The sequence below is a fragment of the Macrotis lagotis genome, chromosome 7 (genome assembly GCF_037893015.1).
Source record: "Macrotis lagotis isolate mMagLag1 chromosome 7, bilby.v1.9.chrom.fasta, whole genome shotgun sequence".
Taxonomy (NCBI): Eukaryota; Metazoa; Chordata; class Mammalia; order Peramelemorphia; family Peramelidae; genus Macrotis; species Macrotis lagotis.
The window spans coordinates 43,728,553-43,747,174 of NC_133664.1; positions in this window are offsets into that span (position 1 = coordinate 43,728,553).

An 18,622-nucleotide genomic window follows, 5' to 3' on the forward strand; every position below is an offset into this window, starting at 1 on the left:
GGTATGTGACATAGATTGGAAAGAAAGAAAAGATTGGAGATTTAGGAGACCAATTAGAAGTCTATTGTTATTATCAAATGTGAAGTAGTGATTGCTTGAAGTAGGTGAATTACTATGGGAATTTAGAGAAGGGTTATTTCAAGAGATATTTCAAAGTGAAAAAAAATCAAAGATCTCAGTTTTCTTATCTGTAAAATGAGCATAATAAGAGAACCTACTAGACAAGGTTGTTGTGAGGATCAAATGAGATAAAATATGTCAAGTATTTTGTGAACCTTAAAGCACCCTATACATGCCAGCTATTATAATAAGAACACCTACCTCAAAGAGTTGTTAGGAGGACCAAATGAGTTAACTCTAAGGTGCTCTACTTCTTCACAAATGCTGATTGTTGTTATTACTATAATTACTGTCATTATTATTGAAAGAACATCAGATCTGGCGTCCAAAACCTTGGGCTCTGATTCTGATTCTGTTGCTAACTACCTCTGTGTTTTTCAACATATTTAACTTCACTGAAATTCAGTTTCTTTATATATAAAATGAAAGTGGCAGATGCATCTTTCCCTAAGTCCCATAATTCTGAACTTCCTAGGTTAAGCAATTGGAAGAATGGTTATATATCGTTGACCTGGCAAGAAGCTTATGTCCACTTCAGACAAATTAAAATTGAGATGTTAGAAGGACAATGACATGACAGTAGTGAGAAGAGTCCTGCATTTAATATCAGAGGATTTGGGATTAAAAACTTTACCTCACAACATGGAAACAAAGTAAAGACTGACAGATTGCTTTCCGTAGGGGGGGTATGGGAGGGAAGTAAGATTGGGGGGGGAGAATTGTAAAACTCAAATAACATCTTTAATAAAAATAAATTTTAAAAAAACCTTTACCTCATCGCTTCCTACCTACTTCCATGACCTTGGTCATCACTTCGTCCATCTGGGTCTCAGTTTTCTCATGTGCAAAATGAGGAGATCCCTTCCAACTCTATATCTGGGATCATCATGTGGTTGAGTGGAGATTACTGGAGCACATAGCCTTAAAAACTGTGAAATCCAACCCCTCATTTTAAAGATGGAAAATTGAGGAACATAAAAATTAAGTGACTTGTTCAGAGTCACACAGGTAAATCAGGACCAGAGATGAGATTTGAACCTAGATCCTCCTAACTCAAATCCAGAACCTAAGGAACATGAATGAATGAATAAGAGTATGTTAATTACTTATTATATATCAGAGTTATTAGTATAAGATTAAATGTCATAGTAGATAGATTGGAAATAATGCTAAACCTGAAATCAAGAAGGTGTCTATTAGCTGGAAATGGATTTATACTTCATCACAATATTTTCTCCAAAGCATAATTACTAATGACTCATAGACAATAATTTTTTGATCCTCCAACAGATCTATATCAAAGACAGTGCAAGACTGTGCCCAACTCTAAATGAGGAAACCAATATATTTATTATATTAAATATATCCATATATTTATTGAAATCTTAATAATAATCAAATATATTATAACATGATACAATGCATCATATATTAATTAATAATCTATATATGAATAACATAATGATATAGAATTATGCATATATTGTATTAGATATAATCTATTATTATGTTTATACAAGATGACAGTCAAAATTTGACACCCCCCCCCAGTCTTCTCCCTCTAAATCCAGCATTTTTTCTTTTTCTTTTTTTTTTAGGGTTTGGTTTTTTTGCAAGGCAATGGGGTTAAGTGGCTTGCCCAAGGCCACACAGCTAGGTAATTATTAAGTGTCTGAGGCCAGATTTGAACTCAGGTACTCCTGACTCCAGGACCAGTCCTCTATCTACTGCGCAACCTAGCCTCCCCTAAGCACCACCTAGCTGCCCCTTAGTGTTCTCAATTTACTTCTCAGAATCTTGACTCTGAATTGGGTGAAAGCCCAATTTCATCAGCAAAATGATGACTTTTTCTAGGCACAATCTGAGTTCTTATCACAGCTCTCCCACTAACTGTTCTCGTTCAAATCATTTTATAAGTCAGACCTCCATTCATTGAAATATTTACAGTTGGATTCTCAGATTTGATTATTCAAAGAAAAATCATTATAATACCATGTCAAAGAAAATACAAGAGAATTCAAAGTTGGGGAAAGATCACCTCTGGGAGGCAGCTTAGTGTGACTATTTCTGTTCTTTGTAAAGTGAGAAAGTTTAGATTCATATGAGAGTCTGTCAGAAGAGATAGCTAGGTAGGGTGCTATCCTAAGATGTCACTTAAGGTTATTGGAATTATCAGACTGAAACTTGGATGAAATATCAATACCGGAGACTGGATACTTGAAGATGTGCTTCAAGAAATAAGAGACAGCAGAACTGAGCTAAGACTTTTGGATGCTCTAAGCAAAATGGAACTCTCAGCTACATAGGATCATAGGTATAGAGTTGGAAAAGACTTTCAAAGTCATCTAGTTCAACCCTCTCATTTTACAAATGAGGAAACTAAGTCCAGAGAAATTGTGATTTGCTCATACATGATAAGACCACTATCTACCAGGATTTCCCCTTTCTCCTAAAATAGGATTAGACTACCTTTCCCCCTAAAAGGTACCAAAACTATCTCCATGATTTATTTAGCCCAGCTCAAGCTACGTCTCTCTTGCTATAGCTTCCAAGTAGCTCTGGTCATAAGGACCTAATCTTTTGGTCATCAGAAAGCATAAAGGAGGTACAAACAGAGGGAATCAGGTGCCTCGAACTAGTCGGTTGTCCCAAGGCTGAGCAAATGGCCACACCCTGTCCTGCTGACCTGATATGTTTCCACAGTGGTATGCATCTACCCAAACTAGGTGCTGGAAAATCTTCGCTGAATATTCTTTCTGTGCGATGGCTAACATTTGTTAACTTTGAATGACCCATGAGGACCTCATTCTATTCCAATATTAAATCTGAACTGGAGTCTCCATATTCAGTTGTTGTTGTAGACTCATGACCCTCGACTTATTCAGTTGTCCAGTTCCTTCCCGTTCTTGCATTTATTGATTTGGGTCAGCCATGCAATATGGTGAGAGGATGGGATAAATGAGTTCACAGTCATTGATGCTTATAGGAATCTCTTACCAATCTTCCAGGTTGAAAACATTAAGGATCTGCCTTCCAGTTGCTATAATTCAGTTATCCAAGGAGGATTCCCATTGAAGTCAAAATGCTTAGGATGCTGTAGCTCCCAAATTGCAATTTAAATACTGTGGACAACTTGATCCATTTTGGAGCTAGCGAAGCAAAGGTTGGAGATCCAAGAGGTAACCTACCATGCTATATGTCTGGGCTCAGGAGAACTATCAATATTCCATCTTCACAGCCCTATCTGCTTTATCTTTTGTTCCTCACTTTGGAACTCAGTTAAGCAATTTCCCTGGAAGTGGAGCAGGGAGTGGAAGGGACTTTCTAAGGTTATGATAACAGCCCTGGGTATGACTCAGAGAAAAAGGGAAGTGATTTACCTAAGGTCATCAAATGATACTTTGGCTGGGCTTTAGCAGTGTTATTAGTAGTTACTCCCATGTATGCCTAAGGAAAGGTTTGTCATCCATCCACTCAGACCATTATTTGGTTCAATTTCTCTCAAATAGGGATCACTTTTCCTGGATAGCAGGAAGAGGTGGAAAATATTCCCATTGTCCCTAGGTCTACCTTTGAAAAGTAATCAGGGACAGCAATATCCCTGGCAATACATTTTCATTTTTACTTGCTAGAGTTTGACCTTTCCTTTGAAATGAATTACTATTAATTATAAATAATAACCTTATATTCATATAAATGCTTTAAAATATTAAAAATACTTTATGTATATTATCTCACTTGATTTTTGAACAACCTTTAGGTGCTATTATAAGTCCCAATTTAAAGATGAGGAAACTGAGACTCATTGAACTTCTCTCATCTGCCCAGAGTCATCAGTAAGTGCTTGAGGTGGGATTTGAATCCAGAGCTTTCTGACTCCAGAATCAGCATTAGACCCACTAAACTAACTTACCCAGGGTTTCTTAACTGATTTTGGTTGTTGTTGAGCTATTGTTTATTTTTCCTTTTGTTTTTTAATGAACCCTTTGGCAGTCTGATAAATAAAGTCTATGGACCCCTTCTTCTAAATGCAGCAAATAAAATACACAGGATTATAAAAGAAACCAGTCATACTGCTATACAGTTATCAGAATATTTTTTTCTTTTCTTATCAGAATATTTTTAAAAATAAATTTGCCTTCCCCAGGTTAAGAACTTTCATGCTAGATTAATCAGACATAAGGGCAAAAATGTTGATAAATTATTTTATACTAGTCCAAATTATGATAGAGTTCATTGAAATTAATTTCTGATTTACTTATTAGATTTTTAGTTAGTTTTTTAAAAAAGCACATCACATTGTAGAAAATAGCATTTGGGGTGAAGTTATCAAAGGAAATTCAGCCTGTTTGTCCTGTACATTTTCCCCTTCGTTATTTTGGTACCAATGTTTTTAAACTCTGTATGAACAGACTGGAAGGTGTCATTATAATTATTTGCAATAAGATCTTTTGCATTGAATTAGGCTTATTATTGTGCCAGATACAGTACAGGGGTGGGACTTGCTCAACAGTAATAATTTGACAGTTGGCATTCTGCCAGACTCCAAGAAAATATATAGTCATAGAATTAGACCTGACTGGATCTTACAGGCCATCCAATCCAATCCCTTTACTTTTTAGATGAGTTAAATGCACCATTGATCTGTCCCATTTGGAGGTGAATCTCAGCTGTGCCATTACTAGGAGATGGATTGGAAAGAGAGTGAGAGTCAGAATACTGGAATCTTACCCTGGTCTTTCTACTTTTTGTTGGCCAACTCACTTACATCTTGACTCCCTTATTTGCAAAATTAAGAGGCTTGGAATGGCTGTCTTCTTAAGGTCCCTTCTAAATCTATAAATCTCCAGACCCATGAGCTGCTGCAGTGGGGCTCCTGTTGTGTTGGCAAGGGACAAACAGACCTTCAACATAAGTGAGCTTTATCTCTATAGAAACTCCCCTTTCCAAAACTCCAACCTATAATCACACTGTGGTCTTTAAATAAATTCCTTCAAGAACCTTCAAAAGGTTCAAAGAACTTCAAAATTCAAATGGATCAAAAAGATCATATTGCTTTACAGTATCCCAAGAGGTATATCAGAATCTCTACCCCCTCAGCTTGCAATCTTTTAACCATATGGGTACACCCCTTTCTGAAGCCATCCCTGTGTTGTGTTAGTGGGTAGAGAAATATAAGGTGGTCCCACTCCAGCAAATGGGCTGGCTAGGGAAGATCTTTGCTTCCTTCACTTTATGTCTCTGATGAGTCCTTATGAGGTGTAGACAAAAGATCAATACCTCTTGGCTCTAAAGGGAGACTTCTAATAGTACTGTTATTGTTCAGTCAACTGGGTGTAATGTTTTTAGCTTAAAGCAGAGAAGACTAGGGGAGGACATGACAGCTGTTTTCCCAGTATTTGAAGGGCTATCAATACAAAATTGAGATTAAACTTGTTTTGCTTAGTTCCATGGGCAAAACTAGGAGCAACTGCAAGAAGTTAAAAAGAGATAGATTAAGGATTGACTCTCAGAGAATAAAAAACTCTGTAAGAATTGGGGCTATCTAAAAAGGAGAAATTGGCTACCTTGGGAAATGATGGGTTCCCATTCAGGGAAAGTCTTCAGGTAGCAGGGATGATGCTCCATGCCTTTAATCCCTATTACTGCGGAGGCTCAGACTGGGTTAAAGTTATTAGGGGTAAAGTTAATTGGGGGACCACAGTAAGTCTGGAACCAATATGGTGAGTGCCCAATAATAGGAGGTCACTGAGATAATTAAGGGGGAAAAAGAGGAGGACAAAGCTTTTGTATCAATCAGTAGTGGGATTAGGCCTACAAATGATCACTGTACTTCTAGTCCAGGCAAGACAGAGAGATGAGAGGAAGAAAGAAGAAAGGAGAAGGGGAAAAAAGGCTAGGATGGAAGGAGAAAGCATGAAATAAATCCTTCAAATAAAAAAAGGGCTAGATGATTATTCATTCTATATGTGATAAAGGGGAAATATTTAATTTGGATCCAACTGGATGGAGTCCCTTCAATTTCTGTATGACACATACACCACCAATACTCTAGACGTTGTATGACACAGACCCTGTAACTTCAGTTATTGTGTCAGGAAACCTATCTTGGTCTAGTTCCATCATTTATAGCAAAAACTGACTCATAAAAACGAGCGAAGAACAGATGCAGGCAGAGCTATATCCGTGTTACATTCTTATTTATCCTGTAAGTGATTCAGTTAAATCCAGATGAGAATGGTCAAAGGCAGTCTTAAGCCATGTCTCTTAGTAATTCAGCAGAACTGACTTATTGTTGAATGGGTTGACTCACACTTTCAGCAATGTTGGTCAATAGCTTCCTTCTTTCTTAGAAATCTATAATGATGATGAGGATGATGGTGATGATAATGATGATGGTGGTGGTGATGAAGATAAATAGCTAGCTTTTACATAGTCCCTTAAAGTTTGCAAAGTGATTTTATCCTTACCAAAAATACCTGGGGGGAAGTGTTATAATTATTTCCATTTTATAAATAAAGAAACTGAGTCACAGAGAAGTTAAGTGGCTAGCCCAGGGTGACATAGTATCTGAGATTGTTTTTGAACCCACATCTTCCTAACCAGATGTAGAGTTCCATGTACATTTATCCTGTCTGGAAATCTGTGTGTTTGTAAATAAATGACACTGAGTTATGATTGATGGGGCGGAGGGTTAAGATGAAACTAGAAATATTGAGAATCAATTCAAGGACACTAACAAAATTAAGCAGTTCTTGCCATTACCTGGTTCAAGAAAATCAGTTTGTATTCTTGGTCATTTCCTAAAGAAAATCTGATGTCTTTAGCAGTTTATAATAAATAGCCTAGTCTATTCAATACTCCTTAACATTGTCATCAATAGCAAAATCATTTCCAGGACAATGGCTGAAGCATCTGGATAATGGTTTCAAGTAAACAAATTTCAATGAGCTGCATAAAGTGTGGTCACAATAATATAATGATAAACTTCTTTACCCAAAGCTGGGTATATATACATAGTACTTGGCACACAATAAACACATAATAACTGCTCATTAATAAAATGATTTCTCTATAAAGGGCATGCTTTGTGGGCAGGTCATTTGTGATGACTTTTTGTGGATCAATTAAAGTACTCAGGTAGTTTCTGGATTGGCTCCCCCTTCCACATTCAGTTTCAAGATCCAGTACAACCTGGGAAACTATAGAAAAAAATGGCAACTTTATTAGTCTGAGTGGCTCAGGAGATTTTTCCATCATTAGAACATACAATTGAGGTAGCACAGAGTAACACAGTCTGCAGTGTTAGACTGTCAGAACCTAGGCTTTTCAAAAGCACTAATACTTGTAAAGCCTGAGAAGGAAGAAGCTGAGAATGTGGTAAACACGCTAACCTCATAATCAAGTGGAATTGGTGAGGATATCACAGTCACTGTCAGTGCATGTGCATACCTCATCCTTATCATGTCTCCATCCAGAACTTGTTCTTTTTGGCTTTAACCTAGATTTTTCCTAGAGTTCACCCTTGTTCTCTCATTTAATTTATTTGTTTCAACTTGGCCCCATGCTCCTGGTTATTTCATCAACTTCCATGCTGTTTCCTAGCTATTTGATTTGCCATTTGATTTCCTTGCCATTCGATTTCATCTTTTGTAGAAGCCATGTTCTCTCTTCTTGGAATGTCAAGTGTCTCATTGTCTAGTTATGGTTGTTCCCTTTTGTCTATGAATTTTATGGTGCCCCAATGCCATCTGCAATTTTGCAACTAAACACAGTTCCATCACCATAAGAGGAAGAGTCTGTGGCAAAACCATAGTTTATATTGGTCATGACTCAGAAGTTACTAATAGCTTGACATTCCAGAAAGTACCCTCATACTGGTAAGTCTAAAGTCATTTAACACCTTTTCCAGAAGGAAATGAGATGGATCAGTTATAATTGGTGTGTGTGTGTGTGTGTGTGTGTGTGTGTGTGTGTGTGTGTGGTGGATATATTAAAAACCTGGTAGAAATTGATCAGTTCTAGAAAAGACTGAATTTTCACTTTGGTTTTGAAGTCAGTGATTTACAGATTACAAATACCTAATGGGGGGCATCTCAGGTCATTAATGTGGTAACCTCAAAATGTCCACGGAATCATAGGATCATTAGACAGCTAGGTGGTTCAATGGATAGAGCCCTGGGCCTGGAGTTAGGAAGACCTGAATTCAGACACTTACTAGCTGTGTGAACCTGGGCAAGTTACTTGACCTCCTCTGGAGTGGCAAGCCACTGCAGTATCTTTTCTAAGAACAACCCCATGGACATGTGCTATGATCCATGGATCACAAAGAGTTAGACACAACTGGACAGCAACAGATCTAGAACTGATCCCTGAAGCCATGAGATTGTAAGTTCCCTGAGGGCAGTAGCTATCTTTTGCCTTTTTAAAAAATATATACTTAGCATTTAGGACAGTGTCTAGCACAATATATATTTATTAACAGAATAACAACTTGTCCAACTCCTTCATTTTAATAGATAGTAATAGTTAAAATTTGCATAATGTTTTAAATTTTACCAAGAACTTCACATAGTTCATTTGCATATATTTTTCTTATTTTAACAGGTGAGGAAACTGAGGTCTAAGGAAGCTAAGGGATTTGCCCAAGGCACAGCTATTAAGAGGCAGATTTTTGATTCAGATCCAGGTAATTTGACTCCAAATCCTGTGATCTTGGCACCATGCAACTCTACCCTCTATGTAGTGAAATGATGTCTTTCTGAAATCTCCTCTTCAACTGAGATCTTTCTGTGAATACATCCTTTGTTGGGCTCTTGATTGGGACATCATCAGAATAGGGTGCCTGTATGCCGAGGAATTTTCCAGTTCTTCAACAAATTCAGAACTGAAGGCACTAAAAATAGAACGTTCCTCTGTTTATGTGGCCGTCCTCGGAATCATCATCGGCATTCAGCCAGCAATATGTCTGGGCAAGGTCAGGTGTAGCAAAGACCTCTCCCTCCAGCAAGAACAGCAAGGAGCTGATTGACTGCAGACACTGCATGAGGATGTTGCTAAACGGCAGTATCTGTCTCCTGCATCTTTGAAATGGTCCACAGAACATCAATGTTACCTTGCAGTCTAAGCCACCATGTGCAGAGATTGCAAAGCTCTCAGCTTTTTCTCTGCTCTGCTGACCCTGATGGCAAGAGCTCTGTGCTTGTATTGTACAAACAGCATTGCTATTAGAAGCCGTTCCTTTCATTTCTGGGACATGTAGTGATGTCTTACTGGCTACGTCCTTGCCTCGTGTCCTTATAAATGTCAAATTTGGTTTAGTTCAGGGGCATAGCAGGAAAGCTTCATCAAGAACTCCACATCCAAGATTATTCAGTGACATGTCATCCAAGAAATGGAGACAAATGGCACAACTCTGTAATGATGCCCCACAGTGCCCTTACCAGGCTGTTGACTCTGACCGTGACATTTACATCTCTAAACAATGACATAGTGCTGGTAAGAAGCTGGCCTTTCAAAAATTCCAGGAACTCATCAGATGTGTCAGTCTTGAATGGTGATGGTGGTGGGCCTTATTAAGGTCCTACTGACTTGACAGGAACATAACATTTAGGGTTCACAATCCTGTCTGCTTCAAGAAAGAGAGTCTTTCCTACATAATATTTTAAGAACCAGGCTAATTGACCTGAAAGACCTTGTTGTCCTCCAAGAAACCTTTTTAAGGACCAGGCAGCTAAGAATAGATTTGTTTATGAGGAGTATCTCAGACTAGGGTGACCCTGCTTGTGAACAGATTCTACAATTCACCTTCACCATATTGGTAGGTATTGGTAACAAAGGATGAGTTGACTGAATTTTACAGAATTTTTTCACTGTAAAAATTGTTCTTTGCAAGACCTGACTTTGTTGTCTTCAATGTAGCAGTGGTTCCTAATGTAACTTCATTACAGAGCACTTTAAGCCTTGAAATACATTGCAGAATCCAGAAATGCTAGTCAGGCTTTGAGGAAGTTCTGGGAATATAGGAAATCTTGAAAATGAAGAAAGATTGGGAAAACTATGACACAAAATTGAGGAAATTATACCCACTTACATACTGAAAAATTGTTTTACCTAATTATTTTACACAATTATTATTATTAATTATTACATTTAAAATTTAAGAAAGGAAAATAGTATCAAAATCATCTTAAATCCCTTTTCCTATTGGGCAGAAAACCTGGGTTCAACTGAACACAGCTTTGAAAACACTAAACTATTTTAACTAAGAAGGTACAAGCTACTAAAGAATTGTTTAAAATAATATCATGGTTCCACTGTACATCCTGGCATATATATATATATATATATATATATATATATATATATATATATATATATATTCCTAGTGGGAAGTAATGTTAAGATTTATGGTAGTGATTATAATAACCTTGTGTTTGAGAAAAGTAAAGATTTAAGTTTTGGGGCTAAGAATACACTATTTGGTAATATTGCTGAGGAAAAATGGAAAAATAGTCTGGCAGAAATTGGGCATTGGTCAACGTCTTATACCATTTACCAAGATAAGGTGAAAATGAATGTGTGACCTAAATGCAAAGGGAGATATAACAAGAATAATAAGAACATGGAGCCTGTTACTTATCAGAATTATGGATAAGAGAAGAATTTATAGGGGCGGCTAGGTGGCGCAGTGGGGGATGGCTAGGTGACACAGTGGATAAAGCACTGGCCCTGGAGTCAGGAGTACCTGGGTTCAAATCCGGTTTCAGACACTTAATAATTACCTAGCTAGGTGGCCCTGGGCAAGCCACTTAACCCCATTTGCCTTGCAAAAAAAAAACTAAAAAAAAGAGAAGAATTTATGAATAAACAGGAGAGAGAATATTGCAGGTGTAAAACGGATAAAATGTGACCATAATTTTAAATACTTACTAATTACCAGAGATAATGTCTGACCCATAGTAAACATTTAATTCGTATTTGTTGGTTTATTTATTTAAAGAAAATTGTGGAAGAAGGCAGCTGGGGACTGGAGTAAGAGAAAATACAGGGATGCAGTGGAATTCCCACCATTCATTGAGGGCAACAAGAAAGGAATTCATTTTTAGAATCTGTTTATTGTTTCTTTACGACATGCAGTGCATTGTGTTGGGTGCTATTACCTTGCCCATTCTGTCTGCCATCCAATAAATGGAAATACCCCTAGTCCAACTAAGTTATTAGGAAGGTAAAATGTCTTGATGACTCCTGAGCCATCCCAACCTCTGAACTTGGAGAAGGAAAAGATCGCTGTAGGGTTCACAATCTTGTGCTTATGAGAGAGACCTTACATGATGGAACTGGGCTGACTGAAATCAACACTTTAATATCCCAGAGTAGCTTTTTTAGAAATGGGACAGCTGTCCAGAAAGGAAAGCTTCACCAAGAAGAGAGAACTTAAGCTGGATCATTCTTAAAAATGAAACAGATTTGGTATTGGAGAACAGAAGATCTTCTGCATGAGAAAAATGGTTAAGAAAATAGTTACCTTACTAGGGTAACTAAGTGGACCTAGGGGTAGAGCACTAGGCCAGACTCATCTTCCTGAGTTCAAGTCTGGTCTCAGTCACTTATGAACTGGGTGACCCCAGGTAAGTCACTTAACCCTGTTTGCCTCAGTTCCCTCATCATAAAATGAGCTGTAGAAGGAAATGGCAAAGTACTTCAATATCCGCCAAAGAAAATCCAGATGTGGTCATGGAGTGTTGGACATGACTGAACACTAACCACGTTTTACTTATTTATAAGATTTTAGTATGATATAACTAGCACCTTCCTTGATGCCGGTCATCCTTGAAGAGCCGCGTTGAGATTCATTAAGAATTTAGCAGGGATAAGGTTCACATGGGAATGCAGCCCCTGCTCTACTTGATCAGGAAGCAGAGGAAAATGCTACGTACTGGCCAAGTGTCTTCACATCATGCCAGAACCATGAGGGGACGTGGCTGGGAGTAGACGGCAGAAGAGTCAAGCACCCTTGCTGTTCCCAACCCCAATGCTAATCACTACATTTATATAGTCAGGCTCCATGCTTAGTGCTTTGCTAATACATAGCAATAGATATTATTGCTATAACTGTAACTATACAATACATATAATAATACTTTAGGGCAGTGGTGTCAAACTCAAAAAGAAATGGTGCCACTAGTCTCTCTCTGTCTCTCTGTCTCTCCGTCTCTGTCTCTGTCTGTCTGTCTGTCTGTCTCTCTCTCTTCTGTGTCTCTCTGTCTCTCTCTGTGTCTTTGTCTCTGTCTCTCTTTTTTCTGTCTCTGTCTGTCTCTCTGTCTCTGTCTTTCTCTCTTTCTGTCTCTCTCTGTCTCTCTGTGTGTGTCTCTGTCTCTCTGTCTCTATCTCTTTCTCTGTCTGTCTCTATGTCTCTCTCTGTCTTTCTCTCTCTTTCTGTCTCTCTGTCTCTCTGTTTCTCTGTCTCTCTCTCCCTCTGTCTCTCTCTGTCTCTGTCTCTGTCTCTCTCCCTCTCTCTCTCTGTCTCTCTCCATATATATGAATTCCTATGTGCAACATATTGATTTACAAATCCACATAATGTTATCTATGATGTATTACATTTCCATTTGTTTTGTTAAATATTTCCCAATTATGTCATAATGATTATAATGAGAGATAAGAAAGGAGAGAGAAGAGAAGAGACAAAGAAGAGAGAAAGAGAGAAAGCAGAAAGAAGAAAGACAAAAAGACAATGAAAGAAGAGAAAGAAATAAAGCAGAAAAAGAAAGGAGAGAAAGAAAGAAAGAAAGAAAGAAAGAAAGAAAGAAAGAAAGAAAGAAAGAAAGAAAGAAAGAAAGAAAAAGAAGAAGAAGGAAGGAAGGAAGGAAGGAAGGAAGGAAGGAAGGAAGGAAGGAAGGAAGGAAAAGACAGACAGACAAACTGAAGCCTACAGACTGTCAATATATTAAAGATAAGATTCAGGGTTCTTCCTTAAATGGCTGACTCTTAAATAAGAGTAGTTCCCTCTATTTTAAGATTATAATCATTATTATAAGAATGCTGATAATTCCACAGCCGATCCAGTTAGGTGGTATATCCATTATATCATGCAGTGAAGAAAGACTCTTGCTATAAGAATATAAGATGCTTGAATTTGAATAATCACATAATTCATCCAGAGAAATACAACAGAGAATAGTGAATGTTCTCTCTCTCTTTTAATGCCTCATTGGATTTTTTTTAAATGGAGTGAATTGCGCCACCTAGCGCAGTGGATAGAATACCAGCCCTGGAGTCAGGAGTATCTGAGTTCAAATCCAGCCTCAGACACTTAACCCCAATCGCCTTGCAAAAACCTAAAAAAAAAAAAAAAATGGAGTGAATTAATATATAAGGTGCTTTGTAAATTTCAAAGCACTATATAGGTTGTCCCAAAATATTTGTACTTTGGGGCCTTTGCTGACTTTAGGGACACCTGTATAAATGATAGATATTGTTATTTTTATCAGGACATAGTTCTTAAATGCCTCCAATGTATAAGGCACTATGCTAAATGCGCTTCTATATTTAACAGTTGAGAATTACCTTTACAAGGCAGGTAAAGTACTACAGTGAATAGAGTAATAGGCCTAGAGACAGGAGGACCTGAATTCAAATTTGATCTCAGACGCTAGTTGTGTGACCCTGGTCACATCACTTCATTGTTTGCCTCAGTTTCCTCATCTATAAAAAGAGTGAAGAAGGATATGGCAAACCATTGCAGCATCTTTGCAAGAGAATCTCAGGGTTACAAAGAGTTAGACATGATTGAAATGACTCAAATAACACCAATAAAAAAGATATCTTGATAACAGGCAGTCAAATGCCCTCCTGGTTATTTAAGGAAACTTTCTTCTCTAGCACCTTACCCATCAAATACGACTATCATGCTCATTATTACACAAGTGTCCTATAATTCAACTGTAAGAAGCAGTCACAAGTGATGATTATTAAAATGATCAGAATCAGACAGACCACTCTGTAGAAATGAAGGGCCATCACAAAGTCCTTATTACCTGACGTCAGAGTGCAATTCTAATTGCCCATTCCAGCACTGTCTGACTCAAGAGAAAAGCAGAACAAATAGAAAGGAAAAGGTCCTGTTGACCTAGTCTGGCTGCCTTAATGCATCTGCCCTCTGTTTCCTAGTTCCAATAGAAATATGAAGTCAGATGTTTACTTTTCTTTTGACTTCCTGAGCTTTTCCAGACAGGGCAGTGGGTGTGGTCCCTTCCTGATGCTGAGCCCCGAGAATCACTGGATATCCCCAAAATAAGTCTCTGTAAAGGAAAAGAAATCTATTCTTTTAATCAATGGCATAAACCTTGGGTTTCCTTTGATTTTTTTTAACCCTTTCTTGAAGGTGAGAAGGCCAGGTGACACTTATAGTGAATGATGGAATACCTTTCAGAAAAGAGTTGATGAAATTATTAGAGGATTTATTTATTTATTCACAAACTTCTCCCCAACCATCCAATTCATCCAATGAAATGAATAGAACTGAGGAAAAAAATAGTGTTTTCAACTGAGGTTTATCTCAGCAATTAAGCACAATTCTCTTCAATTGTACTTTGTACAAGCCCTTTGCAGATCTGTAATCAGGTGCTGGAAGTAAACACTGACTTGGGAAATTCTCTCAAAGGAACCTAACAGAATAAGAATAATACAGGGAAAGGAATACATTTACTCAACATCATATAGTCCCCATTAGAAAATTTCTATGATCACATTATTATGTGCTTTGTCTTCAAACAGAGACTTCTCTGCCTTTTCCACCTATAAGCAGAAAAAGTGCTCTCCATCCTCATTATCAGTCTCTTAGCTCAGATTCTCTCTCTGATGCGCTCCTCGTTCTTTTTCTTTGGCAGTCCCGCTATTTTAAGATCTATCATCGTCACCTTTGTTGTAATAATGTCTTATAATCCTGCTGCTGGTTGACACTCAAGGGAAGTATTCTGATGAGGTGGATGGGGTATACCTGGCAAATTTCTTAGCATATTTTCTGAAGCCCAAATTGGGAACATAAAGATCAATTCATTTATAAAGCCTCGTTGAGAGAACACTTTATTTTCTTGAAATTGGAATTGTCCTGTAATTGTCAGTAATTTGGTCTAGATAGATATAGATGTGATATCTGAGTTTTTGAGCCCTAGTGCTAGTACAACAAATAGGAAGAGCAGAAGGATGAGGAAGGGTCTGGTCACATCACTCCATTGTTTCTCTTAACCCAGACCTCTTTCTGCAAAGACCAAAAGGGCGGGGGGCTCATGTTAAAGATAAGGAATTATTCTGAAAGGCTCATACTGTGACTTTTTACCTGTTTACATCCTTGGGAGGAGGAGGAGAGTATCATTTTGAAGATAGGAAGAATATCATGAGGATAGAGGATTGTTGTATACAGAAAAAATAATTCTATTTAAAAGAATGTTTTAAAGGTTATATAAGCCTTGTATTTTATTTTTATAAGTCTTTAGATGATTAATTACATTGAAAAATTATTCTTTTTATTAGGAACATAATCATCAATGAACATGCACGTTTTAATATATGATACACAATAAAAAATATTGTTTTTGAAACTGTCAACTTTTATTACTTTTTTAAAAAATAATACAAATTAAAGTTAGAAGGGTAATAACCAATCCACATGTTCTATTTTATTCCCAGGCTTTTGGAATCATAGTTTTAAAGTCTGGTTAAAACATGGGAGGGTATCCTATAATCTTTTCATTTTACATATAAGGAAATGGGGGCCAAGAGAGGTTATGCCCAAGTTCATAGGCATTAAGTGTTAGAGCCTGGATATGAACCCTCTCTCAGCTCCTCTTTGTTTCTTGTATATTTGTAAAATATTTTATTGATAGTCTAATTTTTAATTATTTTCTGGGAACTATTAGTTCTCATTGAAGGGAAAACCAGAGGTAGCTAGAGAGAAGGCAGATTATGGGTAGGATGGGAGAAAAGTGAGAGATAAATGTTATTTCTTGTTTCATACAAGATTAATTTAAAATATCTCTAAAACAGTGGAATTTTTGTTGGTTTTCCCCTTCTCAGATTTGGTAAATGCTCTGCATTGCTATGGAGGAACACTTAACTATGCCTAACAGAATTTTAACTACTTTCTAGCTTTTACCTGTTTCCAGATCCACTTTAACAAGACTCTGTATCTCAAATATAAGAGTTACTAACTTTTTATTGTCTGGCAATGTCTCTGGCAGTCTGGTGAAACCTATGGACCCATTCTCAGAATAATGATGGAAACCATAAACTTCAGTTAGCAGTTAAAAATAAAGATGTAATTTTTTCCAGTGCAAATTATTCATGGGTCCCTTGAAATCTATCCATGGATCTGAGATTAAGAGCCATTGCTCCAATGGGAAGAGCCATGGAATATTAACATGAATAGAAGATGCCAAGGAAGTCAAGGAAGGAGAAAGTATCTAGAATGAAAGGGTAATTAAAGAGGGTCAAATACTGCAAAAATTCTAAGAAGGAGAAAGATGGGAAAAAGTCAGTTTTGATGAGACCGAAACCTTTTGAGAGAACAGTTTTATGTAAAGTGGTAGGATTTGGCAGAGTAGTGGGGATTGAATAGGGTAAGGAATAGATGAGAGGATAGGAGGTTAGGAAGCAGAGATTTCAATTATAAACTAAGGTTTGATGGTGGAAAATTGATGAGATATTATTTTAGTGGTATAGAAGAGGGGATGGTTTGAGGTTTTGTTTTTGTTTTTAAAGTTTAATGTTGGGGATACTGCTAGGTAATTCAGAGGATAGGATCTGAGTTCAAATCTGACCTGTGATACATAATACTTATTCAGCTGTGTGACCTTGGATAAATCACTTAAGCCCCCAAAATTTAAAGTTTAAGATTGCAAGTGAAACAGGTAGGAATGACCAGAGACACAAAGATTAAAGATGCAAAGGAATTGTCCTAGAGGAGTCAAGAATGGATGGAATTAAGGTAGATATGGAATGGATAGAATTAAGGTAGATATGGATATTAGATATTAGCCTTACCCAGCAAATGGGTCAGTTTTTCCTCTGAGACAGAAAGGAAGTAGGAAAGAATGGGTCAAGATACTGAGGAACTGAAAATGAACAGTTGAGGGAATATCCTGACTAATGATCACAATGCTTTCAGTGAACTAGGGAGGTAAGTCAGATGTTTTAAGCTCCTACCAAGTAAATTTCTAAACTTATTGCTTGACATTCAAAGCCATTCCTCAAGTAAATGCCACCATACATTTATTTCTTTTTGAAAAAAATCATTAATGTATTTAATGTTCATATGCCTTAAATTGACAAGAACATCATCAGTAGTTCTGAGTTCCAAATTTTTTTCTCTTCCTCCCTTTTCTTCCCCCCCCTTTCTAAGACAGCAAGTAATCTGATATAGGTTAAACATATTTCTATATTAATCACATTCTCTTTTTCAACATAATATAACTTACATTATTATAGCCAAACTAGATTGCACACCACCTCCCACCAAAAAAGCCTTGTACTTTTACTCTGTGTCTTTTCCCAAACTTCCTTCATAAAGTTTTTTATTGGTTTTTTATGCATATAACATATATAAATTTCTATTATAGCTATCATATCCTCTTGCTAAAAATCTTCATTATCTATCCAAAAGAATTAAAGTTACCAAGATTTTTTGGCAAGTGGACCAAACATTCTACAAATAAGCAGAGTAGTTTAGATAAAAATGTGCTTTCTATCTTGATATCCATCTTATTAGCATCATGATATGTGTTATGAGGACAGGGTCTCTTATCTAAACTTGGTATCATGCCTAGCACCTTGGAAAGGTGGCGCTTCAGTATGCAAAGGTGCTTTAAAATGTTGGTCTCAAATTGCAGTTATAGGTCTCAGGGGTTGTGATTTTAGGTTTGAGACCTATGGGGATAGATTTATGACATAGGGAGTGAGAGAAAATGGAAAAGAATGGAATAGGATGGGTTTCAGTGAGGGTCCAGTTAATTTAGATGTAAATTTAAATTTGTAGTGGGTGAAATCTGTCTTCTTTATAGCGGTCTCCAAGGACACTCAGCAGTCTGGGAGCTGAAACATTGAAATCAGATGGGAAACAGGTGCCCCAGTGGATGGAAGAGAAAATTCAAACCTAGGTTTGAATATTTTGCCTTAGTTATATGTGGCTCTGGGGAAGTCACTTAACTCTACTCAACCACAGTTTCCTCATCAATGGAGGCAATAATATCATCTATTTCACAGAGTTTTGGATGATTCCAATGAGATATTATATGTCAAGGATTTTGAAACCCTTAAAAAGCTCTAGAGATACTAGTTATCGCTGTTGTTAACAAGGATTGAAGACTTACAAGCTTGAAATGTGGTAGAGATTTTAGGGTAATATCTAGCAAACTATAAAAATGCCTGATCATGTGGTCAAGACCATGTATGAAGGTACAAGAAGGCAGGAAGGAGCAAATGGACCAGGAAATTAGGGATGGGT